Genomic DNA, 15,529 nt, shown 5'->3' on the forward strand with positions numbered 1-15,529 from the left:
CCACTCCTCCTGCATCCTCACCCGATAGGGAAGTGGATGGTGAACGGGGGTGGAGGAAGGAGGAAGAAGGACCGGCCTTCCCTCCTCGATTTGAATCCCGGCCTCCTCCTCCCCTTCCCGATCTGCACGCCGGCCACCTCGCCTTCCTGATTTGCAGCGCAAGGCTTCTAGTAGAAGGGACCGACGTTGAGGACCAGAGCTCGGCTATTGGGACTTGGAGTGGAAGCTTGGATGGCTGGAGGAAGAGTGAAACTCGACTGTGAAAGACAACATGCAACAGAAGGGGATAAGGTCCGAGTATTGATTTTTTTGGCAGTAATCAATCCATTTGCATGTGAATTAGTGAACAACACAATATTTAACAATCAATTTGAATATCAACAGTCTCTCAAGCCTTCAGGGGCATTACAGTTATTTCCCAGCAAACCTACAGTTTCATAGCTTTTACAACCAAACGACTTTCAGCTTTCCCACAACTCACAGCTCACAACAACTTTTTTCATAGCTCACAGCCCATAACAGTTTTTTCACAGCTCACAATCCAACCAAACACACCCTCAATATCCCTTAAAAGTATTTTCACCTTATGATAAGTTCATTTGCTTTCTTTTTTTTTGGAAAGATTAGTTCATTTGCTTTCTAAACGTGTTGCTATGGTAGAATTTGAGACAAAGTTTTTGCTTGAGGAGGACTACAGCTACATGGATGTGAAGGATTTAGTAAACTTAATGTACTAAGAAAAAACACTTAAAAAAGTTTTACCTTGCTCTTAGAGTACATTAGTCAGAATCCATTGAGATCAGTCGAATCACAGTTCTCCGACACGCGAAGCTGACGCGCCTACCGGTGTCGGTTCCTTGACCTCTGTCATAGTCTACTCTTGCTCTTCAGGGTAACACTTTACAAATCTCTCATGCCCATCTTTTTCAATATCATCTGTTCCGTCATCAGTCTTACTCTCCTTGATTTTACCCCACAACATGGTGTAATGTGATAACAATGTAGCAGCGAAATAATCAAATTAGCAAACTAACTTGTCACAAGCATTTCACCGAACACCTTGTGAGTATGAACAAAACAGCAATAATGCTTCAAACTTTCAAACCACAAGCTGTCCAATGATTCAATAAAAAAAATACTTACAGCAGCTACCTCACTAGAATATCAATCTCCATCATCTCATATCAACATATGAAAGAACACACATATGCCTCTCATGCCAACTCATCCATACAAACAAGCGTTTCACATATGAATCAATAGCAAGTAAGATGGTGACTTAATCAACACATATGACAAGAAAAATAACAAATCAAGAGTAGACACCAAGATTTACGTGGAAACCCCTTGCGGGGAAAAACCACAGGCGGCGGCGAGCAATCCACTATATGAAGCAATACAAGAGGTGGGAGCCAACAAGGATGGGGAGGCTCCAAATCCCCTACAAATTTCACTTTCAATTGAATGGATTTAGTGGATATAAGCCTCTCCTCTCCTTTCCCTAACCCTAGATCTCTCCCAAGAACAAGAACTCAACTCTCTGTCTATTCCTGAGTTGGGGAAGAGCCATATAATGGTAGCTTTTCAGATTTGCCCTTGGAGCTCCATAATATTGCAAATAGTCCCATTTTCAGCATACAACATCTATAGTTTTTGTTTTGAATAACAAATAACCTAATGTGCTTCCAAATTTGGTGAATTAGGAGTTGCACATCACAATTCTCCACCTCAACGACAAATGAACCACAGAGCAACCACATCAAGCTTCTTGATGCTAAAAAGTTCAATCTTCGAATGCTTTATCTTCAAGTGAATAATCAACATGTAAAAAACTCACCGCCACGAATCCTCCACTTGGGAGCTAAATTGGGCAAGAACGAATACCAACCAAGTTCAAGCAATGCTCAAACTTGACCTTTGGGACCACCTTGGTTCACATATCAGCCAGGTTATCTTTTGTGCCAATTTTCTCAACATAAAAAGTTTGTTTTTCACATGAAGTCGAATAAAGGAATTTCACACATCAATATGCTTAGTTCTCTCATGAAACTTTTCATCTTTCGCAAGGTGAATTGCACTTTGCCTATCACAAAAGACAACACGATCAACTTGCTCAATGTCCAAATCACCAAGAAAATCATGCAACCAAATAGCCTCCTTCACTGCCTCAGTTAAAGATATAAACTCAGCTTTTGTGGTAGATAAAGCAACTGTATGCTGCAAGGTTGCCCTCCAGCTAACACAAGACCCACAAAGATGAAATACATAACCAGTGTGGGAGTACCTCCCATCAAGATCCCCAGCAAAATCAAAATCAGAATAACCAACAACTTGTCCTGGATTTGCTACCCTTTTATCAAATATCAAACCTTATTTGCTTGTGCCTCTAAGATACCTGAGGATCCATTGTACTGCCTTCCAATGTTCTTTGCTTGGATTTGACATAAAACGCTCACAACACTAACTACATGTGCAATATCCGGACATGTGCAAACCATAGCATACATCAAAATGCCAATAGCACAAGCATAAGGAACTTTAGACATGTACCTTTCCTCCTCTGTATCTAATGGCCCTGATGAAGTAGACAACCTGAAATGTAGTGCCAAAGAAGTAGCAATAGGTTTTGTTTGTGATATGTGAAATTGATGCATAACCTTCTCAATATATTGACACCGTGAAAGCCAAGTCTGCCCATAGACCTATCACGGTGAATATCCATACCCAACAACCACCTGGCTGCACCCGAATCCTTCATCTCAAACTCACTCTTGAGCATGGCCTTTCTTTCATCAATAGCAGAATGACTCTTTCCTGCAATAAAGATGTCATCAACATAAAGCAACATGTATACCATTGAGCCATCTGCAAACACCTGTTGAAACACACAAGCATCATATGAACTTCTTTCAAACCATGGCTACTAACATAAGAATCGAAATGATAGTACCATTGCCTTGGAGACTACTTCAAGGCATATAATGACTTCTTTAGCAAACAAATGTGGTTTTCTTTGCCTTCAACCACAAAATCCTCTGGCTGTGCCATAAAGATCTCCTCAAGCTCACCATGAAGAAATGCTATTTTCACATCCATTTTCTCTAATTCCAAATGAAATAGAGCAACCAAAGCTAGCAAAGCACAAATTGAAGTATGCTTTACAACTGGAGAAAATACATCATGGTAATCAATTCCCTCCTTCTGACTGAAGCCCTTAGCCACCAATCTAGATTTGTACCTCGAAGCAATAACATCCGGAGAAGCATCTTTGAGCTTAAACACCCATTTACAACCAACAATCTTGCGCCCCTTGGATGGCAACACCAAGTCCCAAGTATTATTTTTATGCAATGATTCCATCTTTTATGTCATAGCCTGGACCCAACTAGCTGCCTGAGAACTACTAATTGCCTCTCTGTAAGTGCTAGTCTCATCATGAACAATATCCTCAATAACAGCCAAAATAAAGGCAGCTGTACCTCTGCCTCTCGCTACTGGTGTGACCCACTCTTCATAGAAATTTGTTGGTTTCCTCTATTTGTGAATGACGTACCATAGGAGAGTGGAGCATCTGAAGCTCTACCTGAAACTGTATCCACTAACTGAACGTTGCATTTGACTCAAAATCTGCCTCAACTGTCACTCTGAACACCATTTGCAGACTGACAACAATGGCTACTGCTGCTGCTGACTGTCAACTGTAGTAGACTCGGTCACTGTAGTCTCCACCTCAAATGTTACTGTAACGACCGGCCCCTAAGCCCTCCCAGTTAGGCTTGATCCCAGCCCTTAACCTTAGTCAGCTGTTTAGCTCAACCGCACCTAAGTGCCCAGTTGTCCGCCGGTCCCGACCCCTGAGATCCGACCCCTTCCTTCTTCGCCCTTCTTCCGACCCCGGCGAGCTCAGTCCACCGTCGGATCCTGCTGATCTTTCTCACCCGTCAGATCTATCCACAGGTGGACCCGCGAAAAATATTTTTCTAGATCCCCCGCGACAGCCGCACTCGAGTTGCATGGCCGCCTCAGAGTCTTCCTGCCGCGTGGCTCATCTTCTCCGACGCCATCGCTCCGTTTTGTCTCTGGCCAGCGACCGAGTGGGTTCCCGCGCCCCTTTCCCCAATCGCAGCGGAAGCCCTCTGCACCCCTTTCTGCAAAACCTCGCCTCCCGCGCCCATCATCACGCCACCAGATCCCGGCCCCAAAGCCCGATGTCGCCCATCTTTTCCGTCCCTTCAGCCACAGTTGCGCCGCCCGGTCGTCGCTACACGACGATTCCTGCACCGCCAACCCCGACCGCGGCCGCGACAGTTCCTTTCCCCCGCTCTGTCAGAAGCCGCCCGACAATCTGTTGTTCCGCACTCTCCCCCGCGCCCGCGTCCGCCTGTCTTCCCACCCGAGCGCCCTCGTTTCTAGCGCCGTTAAGCCAGTCACTTCGGTCAAATCTTCCGCACGCCGACGCCCGCTTTCCGCCAAATCTCAACCACCAGTCTACCCGCCCCTACGCCGCCCTGACGGCAGAACGCAATGATCGCTGGCGTCACCCCCGGAGTTCTGCCGCACCGCCTCCTTTGCTCAATCGCCGCCCCGGCAGAGCACTCCATTGCTTCTCCCCGACCTTCGCGCCGCTCCCCTTCTCTCTCCCCGCGCCGTTTCCGTTTCTCTGCTCCAGCAGCTATAAAAAGGGATGCCCCTGTCGCCGGAGTTTCCTCCGCCCTTGTTGCCTTCAGCTCTGTTTAGCTCCCTGCTCAAGCTCCTAGCGCCATCCACCTAGTTCTTGAGAAGTTCTTCTCCCAGTTCCCTCTCAGTTTCTCCAAGTCACCCAGCAACTTGCTCCCCGTGCTGCGTAAGAGCTCTCTTGTGATCCGCAAAAAAACAGCGCCACCGCCGGAGCATTGCCAGTCTTAGCCCTTGCGTGAAGCTTTAGTCCATACGCCCAAGTTCGCTTCTTCCCGACCCCAAGCCTTCCTTTCAAGAAGAAGGTGAGTTGCCGACCCCAAGTCCGCCTCGCTCGACCCTTCCTATCCGCCCGACCCCAGTTCCGTCTCGTCCGACCCTGTCTGTTCTGTCGACCCTTATCCGCCCCGCCCGAGGGCTTGGCTGTGATCTTTTCCTTCAACTCGAGGGTGTCTGTGTAAAACTTGAAAACCCTTCAGCGCTTGCGTCTGATGATCCCAGTTATCACACCCTCTGGTTCAAGGATCAGACCACTAATTCCTTCCTACCCTTACCTTTTGTTATCCTCAGCTCTTGAACCACCATCACCTCCTGCTCCTTGTCGCGAGTTTCTGGGCTCAGGCGAGCCAGTGTTGCTGCTAAACTAACCGTCTAAGCTAACCCTTGCATTACATTCGTGTAGAGCTGCGCCTCGCCGACGGCTTCTACGAGCTTCACCCGGCGCCAGAAGTCGAAGTCGCCCCCGAAGTCGAGCAGTTTTCGTCCTCCTTGCTTGAAGGCAAGCCCCGGTTGCATGAAAGTCCTATGTGTTTTACCAGACTTGCGCATGCCTTCTGTAACATGCTTGTGCATTTACATATAGGAGTTGTGTGAAACCCTAGATGCATGACTAGTTATCCCAGTGATCTGAGCACTAGTTGTTGGACCGAGTAGCTGCATTGCTTAATTAGGAGACGGTAAAAGTCGAGTGATTTCCTGTCACTCGCGAGTTATAGGAGTTGCATGTTTACTCTTCCGTCAGAACTATAAAGACGACGGACGGGGCAGGGTTTTGGGTAACTCTTTGGTGGTCGGAAGGTTGCCCCGTCTGTCTATGCAATCTTGCTAAGGCCCGACAGTGGTGGTGTTCGTGATCAAGTGTTTGAAAGTACTAGCCTCATACTTAGTATGGGATGAGGAAGCCTAGTACCGGATTGAACCTAGACGTGAGCGGTCGCCCCATTGTTCTTGGAACGGAGTTTCCCCTGCTGGTTGTCGCACGTGGTGGCAATGTGTGGTCACAGGACGGCAGAGGCCGGGTCTGTGGAACCTTGCACCAAAGGAAATGGGCCCGACACGGGTTAGGGGATTGATGGGGAAGGCCGACACAGGAAGCGACCTCCGGGTGCGCGGATGTCGTGAGGTTAGGTTCACCATGCATGGTTAAAGAACTCGAATCGATTCGTCTGCCTCTCACAGTTTTAGACTGCTTGATCGCTATGTCACACCGAGTAAATAAGGAATCTGATGATGGCAATGTTGTTGTTACAGCTACACCTTTTTGTTGGTTCTATGACTGCTTAGAATAGGTCGCACAACCTAGACCGGTAAATGAACATAGAACCTGAACTAAAAACTGATACAGAGCTATTTAGTGCTTTTGGCAAACAAACCCCTCAGCCAAAGAGCCTTGCATGTCTAGGAAGAGGAGTAGCCCTCGCTCCCATCGGATAAGTCTTGTTGAGCTTAGTAGCTCAGCCTTGTTGTGGCTTCTGTTTTCAGGAGAAGCTGCTGCGTCCGACCCCTCTCTATTTGGTGTTTGGCCGCCCCAGCTTCCGCCAGGCTGGACGGTCGAGTGGGACCCCTCCTCGGACGGCGAGGAGAGGACTCAGTGATGTTCTGGCTGGCCTCGCCCAGGACATCCGACCCCGACGAAGTCTTCCACTAGCGTTTTCTCCGTTGTTCCTTGAATCTTGTAAAAAATCTGATGTTGGATTTTTATGACCGAATTAAATGGGTAAAAACTTATTGAACTCAGTGGACTTGTTGTATTCTCTGTAACCGCTCACCTTTGTGTGGGTTGGCTGAACTCGATCCTGTTTAAGTGGTTAAATCGGATGAAATTCCGACGGCACTTCGCATTGACTCGGTTTAGGCGGGAGTGTCGCATGTTAGGCGACTTAACTCTGCTTAATCTAGTTAATCCGAGGAGGTTCCGCCACAGCTGGTATCAGAGCCGACTCTCGCGGTTTCACGGGAGCGTGCGGTCGCAGTTGCGCAGGCATGGTGTGCATGGCTGGTGTGGGCCTAGAGTGGTCACACTGCATGGCACATGCGCTGGCACTGGACACACGGACGTGGCCAAGAGGGGACGTTCCTGGCTTGGGGTTGACCGACGAGGGTGTCGGTCTTCTAAGGGGGTGAGTATGTGACATCCTGGCCCAAGGCTTAATAGGATTGATAGAATATTCATACCAATAAGTTGCAACTTCTTTTCCGGAAGCTCATCCTCAAAGAACTCCGGGGTTAAGCGTGCTTGGCTCGAAACAATTTCGGGATGGGTGACCGACTGGGAAGTTCTTCCCGGGTGCGCACGAGTGAGGACAAAGTGCGTAGAAAAGACTTGTGTTGGTCTGTGAGGGAATCCATGATATCCTAGAGAGCTGCCAGGTGTATGCGGGCCTGACCCCGGGGGGGCGGGATGCTACAGTTACCCTCTGTGCTACCTACTCTGCTCCTAAACCACCACCTGAAGAAGCTCCACCTAAAGTGGAAGTCTCTTCCAATTGCCGACAAGCTGGAGTAACGATCGCCATCTCATTAAAGACACATCTCTATTGATGATCACCTTAGGGGGTCTAAAATCTTTATACCACAAATGATACCCCTTAACTCCATCACCATAACCAAGAAAGACACACTTCAAAGCTCGAGGTTCCAACTTGTTTTGGCTAATGTGTGCATACGTCGGACAACCAAATACCCTCAAGTGATCATACTGAGGTGGCTTGCCAGACCACACCTCTTCTAGTGTCTTACACTCAATAACTGTCGAAAGAGCGATTAACCAAGTAGCATGCTGTGGTAACTGCCTCTGCCCAAAGACTATGTGGTAACCCGGCATGAGAGAGCATGCAACGAGTCCTCTCCAATAGTGTCCTGTTCATATGTTCTACTACTCCATTCTGCTGTGGAGTGCCAACTGTGGTGTAGTGTCGAATAATGCCGGTGTCCCGACAATACTTCTCAAACTCTCCTGAGCGAAACTCGGTGCCATTGTCTGATATCAAATATTTGACCTTTCTTTCAATTTGTGTTTCCACCATAGCCTTCCACTGACGAAAACAAGCAAATGTCTCATCTTTGGACTTAAAGATGTAGACCCAAACCTTCCTGCTGAAATCGTCAACAAAGGTTAGTAAATATTTTCCACCTCCAATAGATGTTATTGGTGCATCACCCCACAAATCTGTATGCACATAGTCAAGAATAGCCTTCGTCGTGTGAACTGACCTGCTGAACCTTAAATGAGTTTGCTTCCCAAAAATACAATGTTCACAGAACTGCAAAATGCCTATGTTTCGACTGCCCAATAGACCACGATGACTCAACTCTGCCTACCACACTCTGACATGTGCCCCAATCTCATACACCACAATGTAGTCATAGTGTCATCATCAACCTGGGAACTAGAAGCCACTGCTGCTGACCTAGTAAGTAAACTGCCCTGCAAGAAATTCAAGTCATCTGTATCTGGAGTAGTAAGAGCTTTCATCACACACAAGGAACCCCTGAAAACCTTGATCCGATAGCTATGAGTCACAAATTTGTAGCCTTTCCGATCAAGTGACTTGAAAGAGATCAAATTTTTCTTCAGCCCAACCACATGATGAACATCTGTGAGTTTACAAACAATACCATCAAACATCTTGAATCTAATTGTGCCAATACCAACAACTCTGCACTTTGTGTCATTGCCCATAGAAATTGAACCACTATTCAATGGCTCATAAGTAGCAAACTACTCCCTATGTGGACACATATGGTAAGAACAAGCAGAATCAAGAATCCAACCAGTGCTGAAGCTCATATCACAATCAGCTGAAACACTAGAAGCACACTGCCCAACTGAAGAACTGTCTGCACTGACAACAAGTAACTCAACAGAACCAACTAAATCAGCATCTGCAAATGCCAAACTAGCTGCTGAAGAATTCTCACCCTTACTGCCATCACCTTGCTTTTCCCTCTTTTTCTTCAATTTGGGACAATCCTACTTGAAATGGTCAAAATCCTTGCAATACCTGCACTGAATGCCTTTGCTGCTCGAATGTGACTTTGAACGGCCCTTAGATTAACTCCTGCCATTGCCAGCAGCATTACCACTACTATGACCATGCTCTATGGATCTCCCACGACTCACAACAAGTCCCTCACTTTGGCCATGACTCTTCATACGAGACTTCTTGAGCAAATTCTTAGACAAAAGGATAGAAGTGATACCATACATAGAAATAGAATCTTTACCATAAATGATCTGATCTTTGATGCTATCATAACAATCTAAGAGTGAACACAAGAACAAAATAGCCAAATGATCTGTATCCATAGAGTTGGCAACATTATGATAATCAAGCACCGCCTTGTTGAACTTATCAATATATTGCTTGATAGGAGTGCCTTCTTACATACACATCCTAAACAAGCGCATCATGAGTAGAAACAACTTAAGAGTGATTTATTCAAATAGAAATATTTCATTTTCTTCCAAAGTGCCATTGCAGATTTTTCCTCACAAACTTGCCTCAAAACATTATCAACAAGAGTGCCACTACCTTCTTATCTATCTTCTTCAACTCTTCTTTTGATGTGCTAGTCAAATCTGGATCAGTTTCTTAAAAAGCAATATCTAAACCCTTCTCAACTAGAACAGATTGCATTTTCACTTGCCATAATCGAAAGTCACCATTACCATCAAACTTGCTCACTTCTAATGTTGACATAGTGAACCAAATCAGCAAGATTAATTTGTGCCTTTGATAATTAATAGCTCTGATACCACTTGTGATAATAATGGAGCATTGGAATAATAAAATTAGCAAACTAACTTGTCACAAACATTTCACCGAACACCTTGTGAGCATGAACAAAACAGCAACTATGCTTCAAACTTTCAAACCACAAGCTATCCAATGATTCAATAAAAAAAATACTTGCAGTAGCTAGCTCACTAGAATATTAATCCCCATCATCTCATATCGATATTTGAAAGAACATACATATGTCTCTCATGCCAACTCATCCATACAAGCAAGCACTTCACATATGGATCAATAACAAGCAAGATGGTGACTTAATCAACACATATGGCAAGAAAAATACCAAATCAAGAGTAGACACCAAGATTTACGTGGAAACCCCTTGCAGGAAAAAACCACGAGCGGTGGCGAGCAATCCACTATATGAAGAAATAATACAAGAGGTGGGAGCCAACAAGGATGGGGAAGCTCCAAATCCCCCACAAATTTCACTTTCTATTGGATGGATTTGGTGGATCTAACCCTCTTCTCTCCTCTCCCTAACTCTAGCTCTCTCCCAAGAATAAGAACTCAACTCTCTGTCTATTCCCGAGTTGGGGAAGAGCTATATAATGGTAGCTTTTCAGATTTACCCTCGGAGCTCCATAATATTGCAAACAACCTTAATTTCAGCATACAACATGTACATCTTTTATTTGGCATAACAAATGAGCTAATGGGTTTCCAAATTTGGTGAAATAGGAGCTGCACATCACATGTAAAGACTTTCAACTAGCAAAATTCCACTGACGATTCTACCTCATAAGAAGAGTGCAAAAAACAAAGATTTAGCGTGGATTTGTTGAGATGCTGCAATTCATCAGCTGACAATGCGACAATGAGCATATTGGTAACTTGCCGAGGTGAACAATCTCTCCGAGAAAGAATGACGAGCAAAATAGCATGAATACGAAGCAGAGTGGGGTTCAGGCCGCGAAGAACATGGGGCTTCTCATTTGTACGCACCAAGTTTGTAGGTAGTAGGAGTGTAGGGCACTCCCATCACCATAAAACCCTGAAGCAACCAGTCATTTAACAATCAGATGTGTGCAATCAAACCTCTAGGAACGTTGAGAGAAAGGGATTAGAGAAAAGAAGGCAAAACTTGCCGAGTATAAGACGGACAGCAAGCTGATGTTGAACTAAAGTTTCCATTTGGAGAAGTATCGCTCAGCGACCATCGCGACAACGAACGGTTGCACCGTGCTGAATAGGCACTGCACCACAGTCACGACTCACAACCATGTTATCTTGATACTCCTTCAGCACTGCAGTCTGCACAGTCAACACACAAGATCCAGCCACAATTCAGATTTGGAACCAAATGCAGACAAAGACAGACATGGAAGAATAGCTCGGAATCGAAGAACCCACAATGCAGAATGACCCTTAGTTTGAAAAGGGAAAAATATGCAAGATACGGGTGAGGAGGAAACACAAAATTATTTTGAATTACTTAGTGTTTAGGTGGTTTAGCTAGAGTTACTTTGCTATGTTAGGTGTGTTTCATAGTGCTGGTCTACGTGGTCCCGAGCTATTTTTTATGGAACCTAAGCACTCTCTCACCGGAATTGAGGGGATTTGGTCACTGCAATTCTTTTCTTCTTAACGAAACACGTGCTGATGAACATTCTCGAAAAAGAAGTGTGTACCTATAAAACTACCTAGAGAGACCAGCACATGTTGGCGACGACCATAAGGAAGGTCCATCTGATCCATACCCCCTTGGGAACAGCTGCTTTTGAGCTGGGCGGTTTGGAGGCAAAGGCACAGTGATGGTTGACAGGGCTTATCGAAGGCCCAGAGAAGAAGGCGATGGTGAATACTTCGGTGAGGCAGAGCACTACGTCGGTGAGCTTGGCGATGCCTGACCAGCTCCTCAGCTTCACATCTTACATTCTGTCAAAGATTAATTAGTTCTATAATTAGGCTTTAGTCGAACTCGCAGTAATGACAATGATACACTTCTAGTAGTATACTCCGTAGTATACCACCTTAGTAGCACCATGAGGAAGAAGGTGACTGCAGGCATGGAGCTGTAGGCTGCAGATGCCACAGTCACAGAGGTGAACTTGAGGCTTACATGGTACAGATTCACGCCAAGCGTAATCCTAAAAATCAGTTACCAAAAGTAAATCAATTTAGGTGCTAAACTTTTGTTTTTGCCTTTGCAGATCGATTATACCATCGACCTGTTTCTTCTTTCGTTCGCAAAAATTAACCATCGACCTGTTTCTTCTTTCGTTCGCAAAAATTGAACACTGCAAGCATGCACGCATACCCAATCAAGGCAAAGAAGAGCTTGCACCAGAGATGAAATGGGCCGTGCATTTTTCATACAAGATCAAGACGTGGGAATAATCTCACTCTTTTACAAAGTCATCAGATGATCGACGCCCATTGTAACATGGCATAGCTTTACTTTAGATAGTTATAAGTAGTTGGTGCTAATTAAAAATACCTCTGTAGAAGAGCTATGGGCAGCAAGAGGAGGGAGCCAGCTGCCTGGCGGTAGAAGATGAAGACGTAGGTGTTCATCCCCTGGTTGAAGGCGGCCTTGGATATCACGAACATGCTGGTGTAGATCAGCTATATGGTGATGGCGGCACATTAAGGCTTCATACCTGTTTCTTCCATCTCCAAGCGATGCAGCGCGCGCTCGGGACTCGGGAGAATAGCGTGTGCTTATGTGTGTTTGAGAGCGCGTGTGAGAGAGAGATTCAGTGCCGAGATTGTCGGTGGTCGGGATAATGTATTGGGGGCAATGGCGTTGTGATGAGAAAGTAGGTTAATAAAAAACTCAAAGGAGAGCAGAGAGATCGTTTGCTGCTTTCCTGGAATATTTCTCATCTTTAATTTCTCTCCCTCGCCTGTGGAGTCTGATTCAAGCACGGAAGCACTGCTTCCTTCTTGCTTACCTAGGTCGGTGTAAAGAAAATAGCCCTAGACCATAATGATTTTGGTGATTAATGATAACGTAGTTATTGAAACTAATGTGTTTGCAAGATGTACATTTGTAGGTGTTTTATAGGTCCCAACCATCAAAATAAAAAAACAGACTTAGAAGATAATGTTTCATCTCTGACTACTACTACTACTGATCAAGTTGGGCCACGCATTTGCGTGGATAGATGATGTCTGCCCCTCGCTATCATGGATGCCTCGCATTTTTAGAAAAAAAAAGGAATTTTATTCCGATCTCTGCAAAATTTTTGCACACAACCAATTCTTATTACAGCATGGAGCAGTTTTAAAGAAAAGCTCTCGAAAAGCAAACTAAGAAGGGTGTGACTAATCAAGTGCTAAACCTCTTAAAGAATGACCATCCATGCTTGACGAAGATCACCGTAGCTATAAAGATGCCTCACTTAGTCACGTAACAAGACGATCTCTCCTGCTACAAACGGCGGGGAACTAATTCCCTGTCGCCAACCTAGTATCGTCCCCGTTAAAAACTACAATGGCGATGCTCATAGTCACATGTCACATCATCGGCAAACACCAATACCCAACAAGACCTCAAACTCCTCTTACCTCTAGTCGTCGTCTCCGCCCGATACAATTGGATTTCTCTGCTTGTTCAAACCATCCAATCCTCTCGATACAATTGGATTTCTGAGCTTGGCATGCTTTCACCGATGCACCGCCCGACCATATCTCTCCCTCACCATTAGACGGCCAGGATAATCGGGAGGCCCAGCTGCTTTCGTACATCCAGACAGCCCAGTTAGTAGTAGGAGATGACTTGTGTGAAAGCTGCTGGTGGACCGTGGAGGCTTTAATAAGATGGGCCACCTGTGTTGGGTTCAGTTGACTCGGCCCGGCCTACTACTGACATGGCCTCTCCAAGCACGCGAGAATCCACTATTTCATTAAACACGACGCCTTTGCTCCTCTGAACCCATCTGATAAATTCGTCGGCAGCATATGACAACATATTAGGGGTATTTTGATAGTGAACCGGACTCTGGTGCACTATCTGTATGAACGCTGGTGCAAGGCTTTTAACCAGAAGCGTGAGCATGACGAGTAGGTTAGCCGTTTCGACAAGTTCAAGAACATGATGCTGCACATCCACCGTACCAACAATGCGAATCTGCCCTACAAATTGGGAATAAACAAATTCGCCGATGAAAAGCTTAAGGAGATGTGTGCCAATCGTGATCGGTATGATACTATGCTTGCGAAGAAGGTTGTCAATTCAAATGTTCTTTGGAAACTTGATGGCGGTTTCTTGAGGGAGGTCTATGCTGATTTCAAAGTGGTTAAAGGCAAACTGTTTGTGCGCTTTCCTGCGGGCAAAGCTGATGGCGGGGGTTTGAAGGAACTCTCCACCGATTATCAAGTTGTTGCTGGCAGATTGTTTGCGGACCTACCTCAGGGGCGTGAGCTGGTAGTCCCAAGTATGGGATTCATAACTCGCCGTCGTCTCTGAATTGGCATACCCCATGCAGCACCATCAACCCTGAATTTTTCACACAATTCTTAATCTAATCAGATAATATAAAGTAGGATTAGCATTGAAGTTTCTTTTAAGCACCAGAGAACCAATCTCTAAACAAAATATATAGGAGATGCAACATTCAGTAGCACTCCATACTGTTGGTGACAGATCGAGTGTGTGTCTGTGTGAGACAGAGATAAAAATCTTTAAGGAGTCCAGAGATTGCTGCCAACTACTGACATGGTCTGATCCCCGAGGAGACAAGAGTTTGCTTGTCCCCTCTGAGGTACTCCAGACTCAAAGAAAATCTTGCGGCAATTCGCAAAATAAATTCTTTTTTGGCAGAAAACCTCTTCCCAAGTGCTTGCTCTTTTACAGATCACCACGGTAAGCTGACTCGTGAATGCAGGAAAATGTGGATGAACCCTACTCTGTACTGTACATGCTGATACGCATTCCCTTCCATCCCTTATATATTATCCAGTATTCCAGTGCACATGGCGTATACATTAGATTAAGAGTACAATACCCCGAGAACATGAAGCACATCAAACAATCATGCATGCATGTTAGGAACCCACTGCAAGGAGAATCGATTTCATGCATTGTTATATCATCTGGGACTTCATATCGCATCGCAAACCCTTTTGTTAATTTTACGTCTGGATGCAGCCAAAACCGTCCCGTCAGGAACTTGACCGGCTCCCACATGCCATGGCATGTCATCTTGTGGATGAACCTGCTCAATCATTGGGCCATTCCTGACACATGGATAAACAATAAAATAAATTATAGGAAAAAAATTTATTCTTATGATTCGCTAATGACCGTATTTGCTGACGTGCACAAACTTTATTTGATTTCCCATAACGTCTCAAATGTTTAGGCCTGAATTGAGATCTCCCACGTACTAGTTCAAAAGAAAATCTTGACGAAAGTATCTCAAATGAGGCGTGGATTCTGAGTTCATCATGACATGCTATGTATGCTTTGATGCAGATGATGCAGTTCAGATGATAAAATAGAATTGTATACTAATGTATTGTACAAATTCATTGTTTTGGAGACAAGAACGTTAGGGGTGTTTGGTTCCCTTTGCTTATTTTTAGCACGTGTCACATCGAATGTTTACATACTAATTAGGAGTATTAAACGTAGACTATTTGCAAAACTCCCTATGTAAGTGAAGGTTAAACTGTCAGATTACTGTGAAATCTATGGGAAGCTTTTCAAGGCAGACTGTTCCTTTTTATTTTGGAATTGGAAAAGCACACACTGTTTTCACTCACTAACACCAACTAATCAAAAAAGGATATGTCCATGTTTTGCATTGAAACGAGTGGACGATGTTACC

At 45.0% G+C, this 15,529-nt stretch overlaps 1 pseudogene; it reads right to left on the reverse strand.

Annotated features, from left to right (window-relative positions):
* Positions 1-874: 874 nt before the first annotated feature.
* Positions 875-12,341, reverse strand: LOC101784988 (annotated as a pseudogene).
* Between the last annotated feature and the right edge of the window lie 3,188 nt (positions 12,342-15,529).

Source organism: Setaria italica, chromosome IX (genome assembly GCF_000263155.2).
Source record: "Setaria italica strain Yugu1 chromosome IX, Setaria_italica_v2.0, whole genome shotgun sequence".
Classification (NCBI taxonomy): Eukaryota; Viridiplantae; Streptophyta; class Magnoliopsida; order Poales; family Poaceae; genus Setaria; species Setaria italica.